The sequence below is a fragment of the Mercenaria mercenaria genome, chromosome 11 (genome assembly GCF_021730395.1).
Source record: "Mercenaria mercenaria strain notata chromosome 11, MADL_Memer_1, whole genome shotgun sequence".
Taxonomy (NCBI): domain Eukaryota; kingdom Metazoa; phylum Mollusca; class Bivalvia; order Venerida; family Veneridae; genus Mercenaria; species Mercenaria mercenaria.
The window spans coordinates 32676277-32692603 of NC_069371.1; the positions used below are offsets into that span (position 1 = coordinate 32676277).

At 34.9% G+C, this 16327-nt stretch overlaps 1 long non-coding RNA gene across 1 annotated transcript in view; it reads right to left on the reverse strand.

The window, feature by feature from the left end:
• Positions 1 to 13874, reverse strand: part of LOC123549999 (uncharacterized) — a 38500-nt gene extending 24626 nt beyond the window's left edge. Inside the window, exons 1-3 of the long non-coding RNA XR_008365986.1 lie at positions 13529 to 13874; positions 10006 to 10172; positions 8010 to 8097 (exon numbers count right to left, since the gene is read on the reverse strand). This is a non-coding gene — a long non-coding RNA (uncharacterized LOC123549999). The remainder of the gene's footprint in view (positions 1 to 8009; positions 8098 to 10005; positions 10173 to 13528) is intronic.
• Positions 13875 to 16327: the final 2453 nt, after the last annotated feature.

Genomic DNA, 16327 nt, shown 5'->3' on the forward strand with positions numbered 1-16327 from the left:
TATCATACAGAGTGCCAGCTTTATTGCAATAACGGCGTTCCATAAATGCGATAAGCCAATCGCATATCGGTAAAATATCACGTGAAATCACCCAGTCTCCATGTGCTTTACTACTTGTTGCATTCCAATATACCTGCGGCCTCCAGGCCGCAGGTAAATATGTAACCTTGGTGAGTTTTTGAACAATTTTGTCTACTACTGAACTTGAACAAAATACTTTATATCATCTAATTACAAATATCTTAAAATTTTGATTGGCTTTACAAAAAGTTGCCTATAGGATTAAATGTTGAAGAAAGTTAAGATCAACTCTTGCATCCATTCATCTCATTCACCTTGCCACTTAACTTTCCATATTATATCAACTTTAGACCTTGCCAATTTACCTTAAAAAATTATTCCTCAAACAGACATTGCAAATGCCAATGAATTTAAAAACATAATTCATTTCAGTAAATTTGATTCATAAAGGAAACTATTGCCAATTAAAGCCTGAATACAGCAACTTTCTATCTTATTAATTTTTTTCTTGGCCTAGTAACCCCGATAACCTAGTCATTATTAAATGCACCATTAACCAAAATGAACCAACTGAAGTGCATGCCTTGCTTGCTTTTAAACATCAGCCACTGAGAATAGTACAAATACTAAGAAATAGCAACCAACACTTCACTTAAGTGAACCTTGTCAAACAATGCTAGAGATACCAAAAGTGTAGAAGTCACAATAATATACCCTTCAAATTAACTGATATTTTCTATAATACTCTTCTTAATAGATTTAAATTTTGCAATTTTGATTTATTCAAGGGCAATTACTCTAGAAAACTGGTCCTGACTAGCAAATTATCAGAAATGACCTTGAAATATCTGGTATGCAGAGATCAAAGAACAAGAGATGTCCCTAAGACATTAATGCTCTACTATTTGAATCAGGAATGTTACCCTAATTTTTAAAATACCTACAGAATTAAATGCAAACTTTTAACCAGGATTTACTTAGTCCAAAAAGTGGCATAGTTTGGCTAAAATGAATGTCAGAGTTATGGGATTTGATGCTATCATCTATTTGTATAACCCTATAATATAATCACTTGTTAAGTTTCATTATTAAAATAACTGAAAATAATGCTCTCATACAAGTTTTAGAAAACAACCATTATGATGCAGATTTTAAAAGCTTCAAGTTTTGCTTTCTTACATTTACTAAAAAAAGGATCCTATCAAACATGGAAAAATCATACAAGCTTAATTGTTTTGAATTACTTTCTGTGGTAGCCTGGGAGGCTTAAATTGTAAGTGTTACTGTAATATTAACTCGATAGGTCTCATATTTCCATAATGATTAACTTATAATCTTCTAGTTTAAACAATTATGCAATCAGAAGTTGCTAAATACTGAAAGACTTCGGTCAAGAGCAACAGGTAGAAGACTGGAAGTTATACAGCCTGTAAGAAGGAAAGAAAGCTAGCTTGCTGTATACAACCATACAAGGTAGCAGCTTTGGCTAGCCTGATGGATGAAATATACAGCCTGGTAGCACACAGGAGAGCTAGTTAGATGTACTGTATAGACCATAATGAAATATACTACCAATAAGACCCTATAGGATAGATGAGCTTATAGGAATATATAGGGTAGGCTATAAGAAGCAAAGAATGTTAACTGCTCCCTAGAAGAAAAATGGGCTGGCTGGCAGTATGCAGCATCTCTCTCGGTAGCAGCTTCGGCTAGCTTGGTGGATGAAATATACAACCTGGCAGCACATGTGAGAGCTAGATGGATATAATATGGGTCCTAATGGTAGTTACAAGGTAGAAATATATACCATACTAGCATCATGGAGGGACACCATGGGATAGCTAGCTAGAGTTATGTGGATATAATAGTTGTGGATATTATAGTTAGCTTGAAGACATATACCCTAGTAGCATCATGGAGGCAGCACCATGGGATAGCTGGCTAGAGTTAGGTGGATATGATAGTTAGCATGAAGAAATATATACCCTAGTAGCATCATGGGGGAACACCATGGGATAGCTGGCTAGTTAGGTGGATATCATAGTGAAATAGGATAGGAAAAAAAGATGGGAAAGTTAGCTAAATGCAGATACAAGCACAGCGAACAAGCTGCATTGATAGAAAAGCAATAGAGTAGAATAAAGAAATTTGATCTTATCTTTCAGTCTTTAAAAGCTTTTTTCAAAATAGTACAATCAATAATTCATGTGATCAATAGATATTTCACTCAAATTCAACAAAATATATGAAAAACTACTTACAGTAACCAGTGCTTATGCTAAGGGGGCATGTGAGGTATAGCACATTTCATTACCTCTCAAAACTTATCTCATTTGTACCAAGTATGCTAGTAGGTTTCCACAGAATGTTCTTATACATTTTTCCAATTTTTAAGCATATTCATTTTAAAGACTTAAGCTGTCACAGTTTGATACAAAATTGACCTCTCATGTATTTTCTTTCTGTTGTAAAGTATTTTAAATCTGCACTCAAATGGTTATTCTCATATCATAATATTATCTTGTATGAAGACAAACTATAATGTTTATTAATAAGCTAAATTCAATCGTTTTCTGCGATTTTCACCACACACTTTTCATTAAATTTAAAGAGCAATTCTATAACTTATGAAATATGCATGTCTCCCAAGTTATTTGAAAATATTTCCATAAAACTACAAATTAGACCTGAAATAATGCCTATATGACCTTTACCTTGACCTTTCCAAGTGTAAACTTGACCCCAAAATGTACAACCTTAACTGGTGCAGAACGCAAACAATTTTGCTAAGCTATATAAAGATATCTAATGCACATGAAAACCTGCCTATTTGACCTTTGATCTCACTATTTGACCTTGATACTGAACCAACATGACTGAAAGACGTGTCCTGCAGGTCATTTTATTTTGGTAAACCGTGTGCCAACTTCTTGAAAAATTTTCGAATTGGAAAAAAAGAAAAAAACAGCACACATAATTAAATGGTGCCTTTGATCTCACCATACCACATGTAGTGACCTTGACCTTGAATTGATAAGACTTAAAAAACATTCCCCAATCATTATGACAAAAATTTATGAGCAAAGCCAATCCTAGAATTTCATTAAAAGTCACACTTTTATCTTTAGCTCTAAATTTACAAGCACAAATTAGTGAAATGTTGGTCTCTATTTCATAGTACAAATTGAACCACATTGATGAATATTGCTGACTAAGAGGTAACATTTAGGGAAGTGAAGACCTGAACATTTGCTTTGCTTATGTCAGTGCTGAACTCGGCTATAATTTTGCTCAATGCATTTACAGTTTTCAAAAGACGTTAAGATTTTAATTTTTCAAAGATTTTCAAACAAACACTTTCACTGCAAAGACAGAAATGCTCTATCAAAACTGTTCTATATTAAAAATCCTTCAGTTGTTGCTGACAGGAATCTGTCTTACAAATACATGCCTTGAATTTCTGTAATTCTGAATTTCATAAAAATAAAAATCACGAAAGAAAGGTGTAATTGTATCAATTTATTTTATTTGTTAAATTATCAAAAAGTAGTTCTAAAGAAGAGTGTTCATGACCTACACATTTAAGAATCGTGCAATGTCTGTGAAAGAAATACTATTCAAAATAAAGTAAGTTCTTAAAGCAAACATTAACAAAAACATGCCTTTTCTCCTTAAATTTAATATATTACTTTCTGAATATCTAATAACAAACAAGTAACAGTATAAGGCAGATAGGACCGATTTTTTTCTAACTTGTATGAAAACTATCTTGAATAAATATAGGATACATTTGTATGTGGTAAATAGGGTTGGTAGGCCAATGGTAAACAGACCATCTCTAAATCCTGAAATACAGTAGTTCAATATTAGTCAGTAGCTATTATTTCTTAACCCAGTCATATGATATTGCAAACAGCTAAGCTTCACCTTAAAATTGTTTGACACTGAAACTGTTCTGACATTAATCCATAGGGAGCTATTATAGCCAGCTGCAAGTATTTTTGGAAGATGATCAACACCATGAGAATGTTTGACTCAATTCAGGAGAAATGTGACTTTTTTTAAATTGTGTTTATCAGCTGAAAAATGACCTGTAATACAGTTCACATCTTGACCTGGAAAAGAATGAAGGTGTCTTTAAATGCAGATACATGAACCAGCAGCCATTCCACCTATTTCCCTTGTCAATGACTTTTTTCAGTGTTTTTGAAAGATTGGTGGCATTTTGGTCAAAAGTGTATTGATTTTCTAGTTAATCATCTAATATACATTATCTAACATACACATGTTTCTTTACAATTTCCACATACCAGCTATAAAAGCAGTTGAAAGATTACAAATGCCTCCGAAATGAATGACATTGTCCCTCAATGCAATTTAAACCTGAATCGAAAGCGCTTCCCCCGTAAAGTATTAAATACTCTAATACCACTAGAGCCCTTTCATGTTATTTGAAAAATCCAGTCCCTTTTAAATGATGTTCTTGTTACTTGTAGCCAAAAATAAATGATTCTGACACTTTGGTTTATTCATAAATCTTTAACCAGTACCTCTTTGCCAGTTTATCTTGGGTAATTATTGACCAGAAACTGTTTTCTACTTTTAGTACCAGTGACCCGATTCCAGTAGCCTTTAATACAAACTGTATAAGCTTATAAACTTGCTATACACTAAGTTTGGTGACAATAATTATGCTGTTTTAGTAATGGTGACCTTGACCTCATTTGGCCTGGAGACCCCCCAGTCTTAAGCCTTCTCCTCAAAAGCTTTCTATCAAGTTTCATTGCAATATCTAATTCATAATTTCAAACTTGCTACACACCATGTTTGGGTGACAACTAAATTACTGACCTGAAACCCATTTGATGTGGTTAACCTAGCCCCACTGTTTTAACCAAATTCAATTACCACAACTGGCAGAAAACTGTATACAAAGACCCCAACTGCCTCAATACAATCCCATACAATACAAGGCCTGAACATAAGTTTAGTGAATAAATATCAATTTGAACTACAACACAGATTGACCATGCTTGTCAGCCCAAACTTGGTAACCAGGATTTTCAAAATTGGACCATGTGATAATGATTCGTTGAAATCCCTTGAAATCTTAAAAGTTATTTCTGAATGAACAATCTGGAGGAAAAGTGCCATTGTCTGTGACCTAATCTTTGAAAGACAGAACTGACTCTCAACACAGCTTCTCATTATGCTTAACTTTTGATAAAAGTTTCATTGGAATCCACTGATTAGTTTAAAAGTTTAAATTTTGCTGCGACACAAAGTAAGTATTACCATAACATAACATCAAGCTGAACATTTCATTTAAATAACACTAGATGTTTTGGAGAAACTAACAGTGCGATTATATGAGAACATGAAAATAGTCGAAATTTGATGGTACATTATACTAACTTTGTCTTGGAACTTTATGAGGAAGTGGCAAGCATAGTGCAAGGTGCATGCTGGGATGCTGAACAATGCAGGAGAACAGTGCAAGGGAAGGATGCAAAGGGAAGGAAGAACATAAAGTCCCAGGTCAAAATTGTAGTATAATGAACTTAGAAAATTGTGGAACCATAAAAAGATAATGTAACAGCAGATGTATATTATGCAAAAAGCCTGCCTCCAATTTTACTAAGTTGTTGAATTTTTTACAAAATATTATTTTTATTTAACTAAACAGAACAAGAGCAATTTAATTCAGCTTAAATGTGCTATAAAGTGTAACCAATTTGCAAAATCTAATTATTTAGATTTAATACAGAAAGATAAATGCCAAAACAGGATACTGGTTGCAGAGAGCCAATCAATCTGTTCCAAATTATGACAATGGCTTTTTAGATTTGGAACCCCAAAATCTGTTCCCAGTTAAGACAATGTTGTTCAAAAGAAATTAACTTGTTCAGAGCCCTACCATGCAAGTAAATGATTTAAATAGTGATATTGGTTGGCTCAGGGCCTGACATACTTTTCCCAATTAACTTAGTAAATATAGTGTAAACCAATTTTACTATTGAGAGGACATTGGTTAAGACCTGACATGGTTTTCCCAAGGATACTGGTTCACATTTATTGTAAACCAAGTTGTCTAATGAGAGAATAGTGGTTGAGACATGACATGGTTTTCCCAATTAACTTTTAGGGGATACTGGTTCAAATCTATTGTAAACTAAGTTAACTATTGAGAGCATACTGGGTTAGACCTGATATGTTTTCCCAACTTTTAGAGGATACTTGTTCAAATATAGTGTAAACCAACTTGAATATTGAGAGGACATTGGTCAAGACCTGACATGGTTTTCCCCAATTAACTTTTAAAGGATACTGGTTCACATCTATTCTAAACCAAGTTGACTGACAGAAGAGTGGTTGAGACCTGACATGGTTTTCCCAATTAACTTTTAGAGGATACTGGTTCAAATCTATTGTAAACCAAGTTGAATACTGAGAGCATACTGGTTTAGACCTGATGTGATTTTCCCAATTAAGTTTTGGAGGATACTAGTTCAGATCTAGTGCAAATCAAAATAATACCTAAATCTATTAAGATATTTGTTCACAACATTCAACTGTTTTTCCAAAATTAATATTTCAGAGTTCACTGGTTCAGATCTATTGCAAATCAAGACAACGACTATAATAATTGAGAGTACACTGGTTTAAAGCACTGATATGTTTTCTCCAATTAATATATTGTGAGGATACTGGTTCATTTCTGTGGTAAATTATGATTTTGCAATTTGCTTTCCAGATAACCCATTTCATAGTTTTCGAATGACATGACCCAAACAAATAAAAAATTATTTACCAACAAACTTGAGCATATAATCAGCATATACATTTGCTATGTAAAAATTGAGTTATGGCCCTTTTAATGGTTACCACATCCAAATGTATCAATATTAATAGTTAACCAAACTGTTTCATGTATTAAATTTCTTGACAATCTTCAAAATATACAGCCTACATAAACTACTACTTGCACCTTGAAATATTAAAACAGCAAAACCATACAAATCAATGATTTCACCTTTCGTATGTGACAAATAGAATGATGGTCCATAGTGCAAAGACCTTGAACCATAATTGAATTTTAGGATATGTACAGTTTCACCTCCCCTTTGTGTGATGACAATTTTAATGTACTAAACAGAACTCAATTACACTGAATATATTGACAGATGGCAATGAGAAGAAATGCAATATGCAAGAACCATAACTCTGAATTGATTATTTACAAGTTTATCTTCTCCTCTTGTATTTTTTAAGAAATCTTAGTGAATTCATACAATTATTTGATATAAGTACTGGTATCTACAATGAAACTAGAATTTTCAAGCCAAAAGGGCACAATATTTATTTGTTGAGACAAAAATATACCAATTTAAAAAAGAGTGCTCCTTGCATGTCAAAGTTACAGCTCAGAAAAGATCTAACATGACCTTTGACCTCTTTATTAATGAAACCTTGACCTTTGAGATAGAAACCTGCATCTTACTCGAAACACTGTTGCACTGTGGCAAACAGTTATGGCCCTGACAAGACCTTACATGAACTTTAACCCCTAAATGTGACCTTAACCTTCAAGAAATAATATGAAGACTAATCTATGTAATGTCAATGTTGCAGTTTGGACATGCTGTATTCCCTTTGATACCCCTTAAGTGTGACCATAACCTTTGAATCAGGAGCCTGCTGCTAGTGCTCTATAGGCAAATAAATCTGTTAAATATAAAGAAATACTGCTCATGCATGTCAAAGCTATCACCCACACGAAGTTAGATAGACATAAGACCTAGCAAATAACCACGGATTTTACAGAAAACTGGTTCAAGCATAACACAACATGACCACTGCGCTTTATCAGAACAAAATTACTTATTGCCAAATCACTCTGAAAAAAATCTAGAAAAAACAATCTGAACAACAAATACAAGTCTAAAAAAGCAAACTCTATTTAAACATTCTTATTTAAATCATTTTACCTTCCTTCCTTGCTTTGTGTTCGTTTTTCTGGTCCTTTACCAACTGTCATGCACTCTCAGCAAGTGTCACATGATTTGCATTGGTTTGCTGTAGAATAAAGGTGTACTGTGAGTAGTAATTAAATTTACAGTATGTTCTATACAAAATTAGCAATCTTCTGAGAGCTGTAACAGTCGTTAAATCATAAAATATTGGTGCAAGAGTTATGCACGTGCCATATGGTGTGGGCGATGTTGTGGATCAAAAGTTTAATCAAATCCATTTAGTAATAACTATAATATAGTGAAAATGCATCAAAACTAACCTTAATTCGAAGTAAAAGGGGACATAATTCATTAACAAGAGCTGTTGGCTGGCAGCAATGCTCCACTATTCAATAGCCTTGTCAATTGAATGAATACAAAAGTCAACAAGAGCTATCCATAAGACAGCACGCTCGACTTTTCTCAGTGCTTGGCTCTGAATTAGAGCTTTGCCAGTAAAAACAAGGAGCTGTGTTCAATAAACGCTAGATGCCCCCAGTGGCATCCTTGTCGATTGATTTTGCACCTAAGTCCAAAAAAAAACAAGGCCAAACTGAGGTCAGGACTGGTGATGTTTGAAGATGATGAATGGTCACAGTTTACATCTGTATTAGTATCAATTCATTCTTGTAAGGGGTATTGATGCTAGACGAAAGGTCCCATTTGGTTAACCAGGAGATGGCCCATATAAAGCAACATAAGTCCAAAATGAGGTCAAGGTCAAGGTCAAACTGAGATCATGTGATGTCTGAAGATGAAGAATGGTCACAGTTTACATCTGTATTAGTATCAATTAATTCTTGTAAGGGGTATTGATGCTAGACGAAAGGTCCCATTTGGTTAACCACGAGATGGCCCATATAAAGCAACCCAAGTCCAAAATGAGGTCAAGGTCAAACTGAGGTCAGGTGATGTCTGAAGATGAGGAATGGTCACAGGTTACATCTGCATTAGTATCAAGTCATTCTAGTAAGGGGTATTGATGCTAGACGAAACGGTCCCAATTGGTTAACCTCGTACGGACGCACGAACGGACGGACAGACAAACAGAAAGGACAATCACTATATGCCTCTCGCATCAGTAGATGCTGGGGGCGTAAAAACAAGAGCTGTCGGAGGACAGCAGCGCTTGACTATTCAACAGCCTTGTCGATTGAATGAATACGAGTCGAAAAAGGGGCATAATTTAGTAAAAAAGCACAATAGGGTTATGGAACCTGCATAGTGCTTATCAGCTCATGACAGTGGACAAGTGTGTGAAGTTTAAATCCATTCCCATTAGTGGGTACTGAGATACCAGCTTACATGTAAGAAGTTAATCCAAAACTCCTAAGTTGAAAAAGAGGCATAATTTTGTAAAATGCGAAGTTGAGTTATTGACCCTTTGCACTGCATGTCATATCATGACAGTAAACAAGTGTGTGAGGTTTCAATCCTTTCCCATTAGTGGATACTGAGATACCAGCTTACATACAAAAACTAAACCAAAAATCTCATGTTGAAAAAGGGGCATAATTTTGTAAAAAAAAGCAAAATAGAGTTATGGGACCTGCTTTGTGCATGTCAGATTATGACAGTGAACAAGTGTGTGAAGTTTCAATCCATTCCAATTTGTGAGTACTGAGATACCACCTTACATACAAAACCTTAACCAAACAATTCTAAGTCGAAAAAGGGGCATAATTTTGTAAAAAAGCAAAATAGAGTTATGGAACCTGTGCAATGTAAGTCAGTTTATCACAGTAAATAAGTGTGTGAAGTTTCAATCCATTCCCAAAAGTGGTTGCTGAGATACCAGCTTACATACAAAAACTTAACCAAATCGGGACGCAGATGCCAACGCATGGGTGAGTCCAATAGCTCTACTATTCTATGAATAGTCGAGCTAAAAATTGTAAAGACATTCGACTTTTTACATACCATCTCTAGAAAAGCATACAGATTCTGTCCAAACTAATCTACATGTACTCACTTGAAAAATGAAAATGTTTTGGCTTTCACTGAGGTAATTGTTCTGGTTCCCATTCTGACAGCTGTTATAAAGTTCACCACTGTGAGAGTCAACTGGAATGATGGCAGACATCAGAAAAAACTTGGGTTATGAAGAAGGTGTAGATCACCAATCATAGACTTGTCAGCCTGAAATAAATTGTTTATTGTTCTTGACATTGCTTAGATATAGTACTAGAGCTTAATCAATTACCTTGTATTTATGTATACACCTGTATGAGGAAGAATGAAATACCTTTACAGTTAAAAAGTTAGTGTCTATTGTCCATTTTCACAGTAAATACTAGTTTTTCTTGGTTTTATATGCAATGTGCGATATGGTAGAAATTCTAAGCATTGTACATGTATCTAAATTTAAGCTTAAAAAGAGAATCTGAATTTATTTTATTACACTTTTATTACATTTTCTAATGTCATACAATTATATGCATGTATTTGACAACTTTTTTTTGCATTGACATACATTGTATTATGTTCTTCCAGTAATACGCAACTTATAATTTGGGATTAAATATCTATCAATGACTTGATTGGTAGAACTATCTGCAGCACCAAGTACATGGAACTTAAGAAAATCTTAAACAAGAGCACATGTACGTAAGACAGCCAATGCTCGACTATTCAATTGTTACGTCCCAGAAGCAGGAATATTACCCTGAAAGTTGAGATATCTAGACTTTTAAACCAATATCTGCATTATAGTTTTGGAGATAGTAAGTTGCATTTAAAACTTTAAATCGGATTTTCTAAGCACAAAAGTGGGCATAATTTAGCCAAAATGCATATCAGACTTACAGGACTTGATGCTATCACCTTGTTTTATAACCCTAAAGACACATGTGAAATTTCAATTCAATGTCTGCTTTTGGAGAGTTAAATTAGCAGGACTTTCCATGTCCAAAAGTGGACAAAATTTGCCCAAAATAAAAACAATTCAGAGGTATGTGACTTGACCCAGTATGGTTGGAAATTGACCTAGAAAAATGATAAAAAAAGTTTCAAAGCTTTATATGCTATTATTGTTAATAGCTAGATATACCTGCACGCGAAACTTTAACCAGGAGTTTTAAAGGGGGCATAATTTGGTCAAAATGCAGGTCAGAGTTATGGGACTTGATGCTATCACCTAGTTTTATAACCCAGAAGACACATGTGAAGTTTCAATTCAATATCAGCATTAGTTTTGGAGATAGTAACTTGCATGTAAAACTTTAACCAGGATTTTTTAAGTCCAATAGGGGGCATAATTTGGCCAAATAACAGGTCAGTTGTATGAGACCATGACCTTATATACGGAGAATGGTAATTGACATAGAACAAGAAAAAATAAGTAAAAAAAGTACAAAAATATGCCTTTAAATGATAGCCATATGTACTTGCATGGAGTTAACCAAGGTGAGACACTGACGCCAATGCCAGGGTGAGCAGAATAACAAGACTCTTCTTTGAACAGTTAAGCTAACAAGAGCTGTCCGAAAGAGTCAGCACGCTCAACTTTTCTCAGTGCTTCACTCAAAATTAGAGCTTTGCCAGTAGGAACTTTAAACAAACATTCTAAGTTAAAAAGTGGCATAACTCTTGACAACTTTCAAAGAAAGTTATGGGAATTGTTTGTCCGAGTGTACACTGTGGATAGCTAATAACTATTTCAAGTTTCAAGTCAATAACTTTGATACTGACTTATCAAAAAACTTTAACCAAAAATTCTAAGTTAAAAAGGTGCACAACATGTCAAAATTCAAATCAGAGTTGTGGGTATTGTTTCTCCTGGTGTAGACTTTTATAGTAAATAATATTTTAAGTTTCAAGTCAATATCTTTGATAGTAACAGAGATATTTGACTTTATCAAAAACTTAAACCAATGGCGACGCCAATGCCAACAACGGGGCAAGTGCAAAAGCTCTACTTCTTCTCTGAAAAGTCAAGCTAAAAATGCTCTATACCTGTAAAAGTTATGGCCTTGACAATATCTTACATTACTTTGACTCCTAAATGTGACCTTGACTTTCAGTAAGTATTTATGCGAAATAATATGAAGACTGCTCCATGCATGTCAATGTTACAGTTTGGACATGCTGTATTCCCTTTGATCCCCAAAATATGACCATATCCTTCGAATTAGGAGCCTGGAGCTTGTGCTCTCTGCCAAATATAAAAACAATTGCTCATGCATGTCATTTTTTTCCCCTTCTTCCCTTTTTCTCTCCTTTTTTTCCTCATCTTTTCTTTTTTTCTTTACTATATGTATATATATTTTCAAACTACAAAAATTGTGGAAGTAAATTACAAAATTCACTAGAACACTATAACAAGAACAAACACTATGCAAATGCACTAGGTATATCAGGGTATTACGAAGTACTGAAACATTTACAGAATACTGATTTTATGGAAATAAGAAGGAACTAAATTCACAAGTACACCGAGGACCCCTTTTCATTTACATAGAGGTACTGACACACTAGACAAACGTTTTACCACTTGCTAACAGATGAGTTACACACGATGCACACATATGCTAGCATATAAATATTAGGCGCAGCTAATTCGGTTCAGGAACACCAAACACACGGAAGATAAGCGGAATAAGGAAAATGGACTATACTATCTGCAGGCTAGAGGACAATATTGTCCTTGGCCACAAAAAGCACTATCACTTCTTACTAGCTCGTGACCAAATTTGTTACATTTAATAGATATGTTTGAACCTGATGTCTCAAACACAAAAAAAGTGATCCAAATGAGCCGACAGTCAGTTACAAAATTCAGGCCTGTATTTCTCAAAATCTGATGTTTATACAAATCAAACACTCTAAATAATCATGATTATAGGCTATCTTCATAATCACGAGTATATCAATTGACCCTAGCAGGTCAAAATCTGTAAATACGGGGAAAACAAAAGGAAACAAAGGAACTCATTTCGTATACTAAACCACTGCTCAATTACAGTAATACTTAGATAAAATGGGAGAAGGGTCAAGGTTCAACAAGGATAATATTATCCAAGGAGAACAAATGCATGAAAAGCCACCTGTGATTAATTAAAATTTATTTTATAAGAAAAATTCAAGATGATGCCGCTATTCCACGCGGTCATGCCAACTCTTTTTGATTAAAGTAAAGCTAAAAGTTCGCCATTGTCGGTTAAACACTTTTAAAATTATTTCATCACAACTGCCTTGCATCACTCCAGCACAATTAAAGTTTATAAAACACTTTGCTAAAATATTCTCTCCCAAAACCACATCCGCCACCATCAACCTTCGCCTCATGAAACTGGTTCAAGCCTAACACATCATCAGAAAAAAATTCTTCCCGCCAAATCACTCTTGCTAGAAAAGTGATGCATACTAAAAAAACACAAAGAGCTATAAAAATAAAAGTATTTTATACTTCTTTGAAAAACAAAAACAATCTGAATATCAAATAAAAGTCTAACAAGCGAAACTGTAATTAAACATTTCTTTTTTAAAATATTTACCTTTGTTCTTCCTCGATGGTTCGCTTTGCTTCCTTCTTCGTGCTTTACTGACTGCCTACTGAATGAACACGAGTTCACTACCAACATATGTCACGTGATTCGCACTTTGGTTAGCTTTAGAATACACTTGCACTAGCCTTTACCTGCTACACTAGGATAACAATTCGACCGAACGTGCGGTGTTATACAGTGATACATGTATGTCATATGGAATACGATTTATTTTCTTGAACACTGTTCATTTTTCTGCACCACAACTCAGATTTTTGCTATGACTAGTTTTGAAAGAGTATTACTACATTGTCCGATATGGAATTCCATGGCTAAAAATCAAACTTCCCTGGGTTAGTCCTTGGCCCTCTTTCTTAAAGAAAATGGAACAAAAATTCTCAGCTGGTATTAAGAAGCGCGACATAGCTTACAACTGGATTTTAAATTCTTATATGTACGGACTTCACCCAGTTACTGACCATTTTTCGACCGCGGTTCTTGGCATAAACTACATTATTGCAGTCGCGAAGAGCTACAACAAACACAACTTTTCTGCTCGTCAAAATAACGCTCTCATACACATATGGGTGAAATAATGGAACTCATGCGGCAGATATAATGATGGAACAAACGATTATGATTAATAAACAAACGGGACATGAATTATTGAACAAACTGGTTATAATGAAGGAACAGGTGTGAAAGACGTACTAGTTCCAGACATGATGTCATTTATCAACATAATTGAACTCACGACCCCACGGTCCATTTTATTAGCTGGGTCGTGAGTTCGATTCATGGGTGAGGAGTTTGTACACTGTGATGGTTTGATAAAATACAATTGTTTCTGAAACCATTCGTCCTCTACGTCTGACTCATGTAGAAAAGTTGACAGTTACTTGTGGAGAACAGGCTGATACTGGTATAGAATCCAGGAACACTGACGGGATACGTTCGATCAAAAGATATACATTTATAATGATAAAAAAGACAGGTGTAACGAAAGAAACAGACGGGTTACATATATTATATATTTTATTACACCGGATTTATATGGCTCCTTTTCATGCATGATAACCACGTTCAAAGGCGCTTTATATAGCGCAAAGACAGCCACTCGGGGTGCCGAATTCATCCTCTACTAGTACAAACACAGAGCGATCTGACCAGAGGGGCAGAATCGAAAGAGAGAGACAATTCCTTCTAGATACAGGCCTGTCCGGCTTGTTCTTTAACGTGCCCGGTGTGAAGCACCGATACACGCAAAGTCATCCTTCCTGGAAGAACCATTACTGGCCTCTTAGTTAGGTGTGAGACACTCAAGAGCATCTCAGAAATTTCCAGTAACGGGATTCGAACCCTGGACCTTTCGAATCTCGGACCTCTGAATTGACAGTCAAACGTGTTACCACTTCACCATCGGGCGATAATGACTGAACAGACGGAGAGAGAGATAGAGAGAGAGAGAGACAGGGTAATTTGAATTTCTAATTTTGTATTTATATTGAGTGTAGACACGGATCATACTGTAATTCACGTAGCAGATAATAGTATGTGGATGATTTTAAAGGTGATTTTCTCTACACATGTAGATCAGGTGTGTTGAACGCAATAGCCGCTAATCCTTCTATTGTAGAAGCACACCACGGAGTGAACGAGTGCCGTAAGGGAATATTATCAAACTTGTTTGGAATACCTTTAAAAAGAACTACATGTATATTCTTGTCAATCACATAATAAAATTACAATAAAATCTAATAATGCGGTCATTTTTTCATTTTTTTTTTTACCACAGTGATCTTTTCTAAATACATTGAAGACCATTTATGAGGAAATAGTGACATAGATAGTTAGATACATATATTTCATTTTTACAAAAATACGGTAACTCACTAATTTGGTGTAAGATTCCTACGTATAGTGCATGGTTCGTTGTATATCATAGTTTCCAAATAATGAAATTTGATTTTACAGAAAGTTCAAACAGTGGAACTTCGATTTCCACGTACAATTTTGGCATTGTGCTTTCAATAATTAAAAGACATGTACAAATTTGAAATTTAAGTGTCGCCTATTCCTGTACGGATCATCAAAAGTCCTTCACAAAGAAAAAACATGGGGGCCGAGTGGTTAAGGTCACTGACTTCGAGTACATTCCACTCACAGATGTGGGTTTGAGCCTCACTTGGGATGTTGAATTCTCCATGTGAGGAAGCCATCCAGCTGGCTTACGGAACCAATGTCTCCACCCGTGATGAAATAATGCACGGAGGGAAACCTGGGGTCTTCCTCCACCATCAAAGCTGTAAAGTAGCCTTATGACCTATAAAAGAGTTATCCGCCCTTGAAAACGGCATTTTTGGAGAAGATGCCGATTTCAAGGGCAAATAACACTTTTTCAATACCGGTGACCTATGATTTTTATTGCATATTTTTGTTTCTTAGATGATTGACCTTTAATATCCAAAGTTTGAAGAAATTCTATTGTTGGGAAAAATTTCGCCCCGAATTCTAGCGTACGTCCTTAAACCTGGAACAACTGATACGTATTAGACCTTCCCGTTAAACCCAACAAAACAAAGCAAAGGAAAAACATGGTGCGGCTTCCTGTGTCAAGGGGAGTTTGTCCGGATCCCGCCAAGGCAACGTGACTACTGGAGTTTGTCAATCTTTGATTATTTTTTTTCAGACAATGTAAACATTTACAACTTATTATTTACTTTTTTTTTAAGAAACAAAAAAATACAAAGAAAAATGAAACATGTGAATCTGGTCATTTAATCATATATGCTGGAAAATACAACTGAA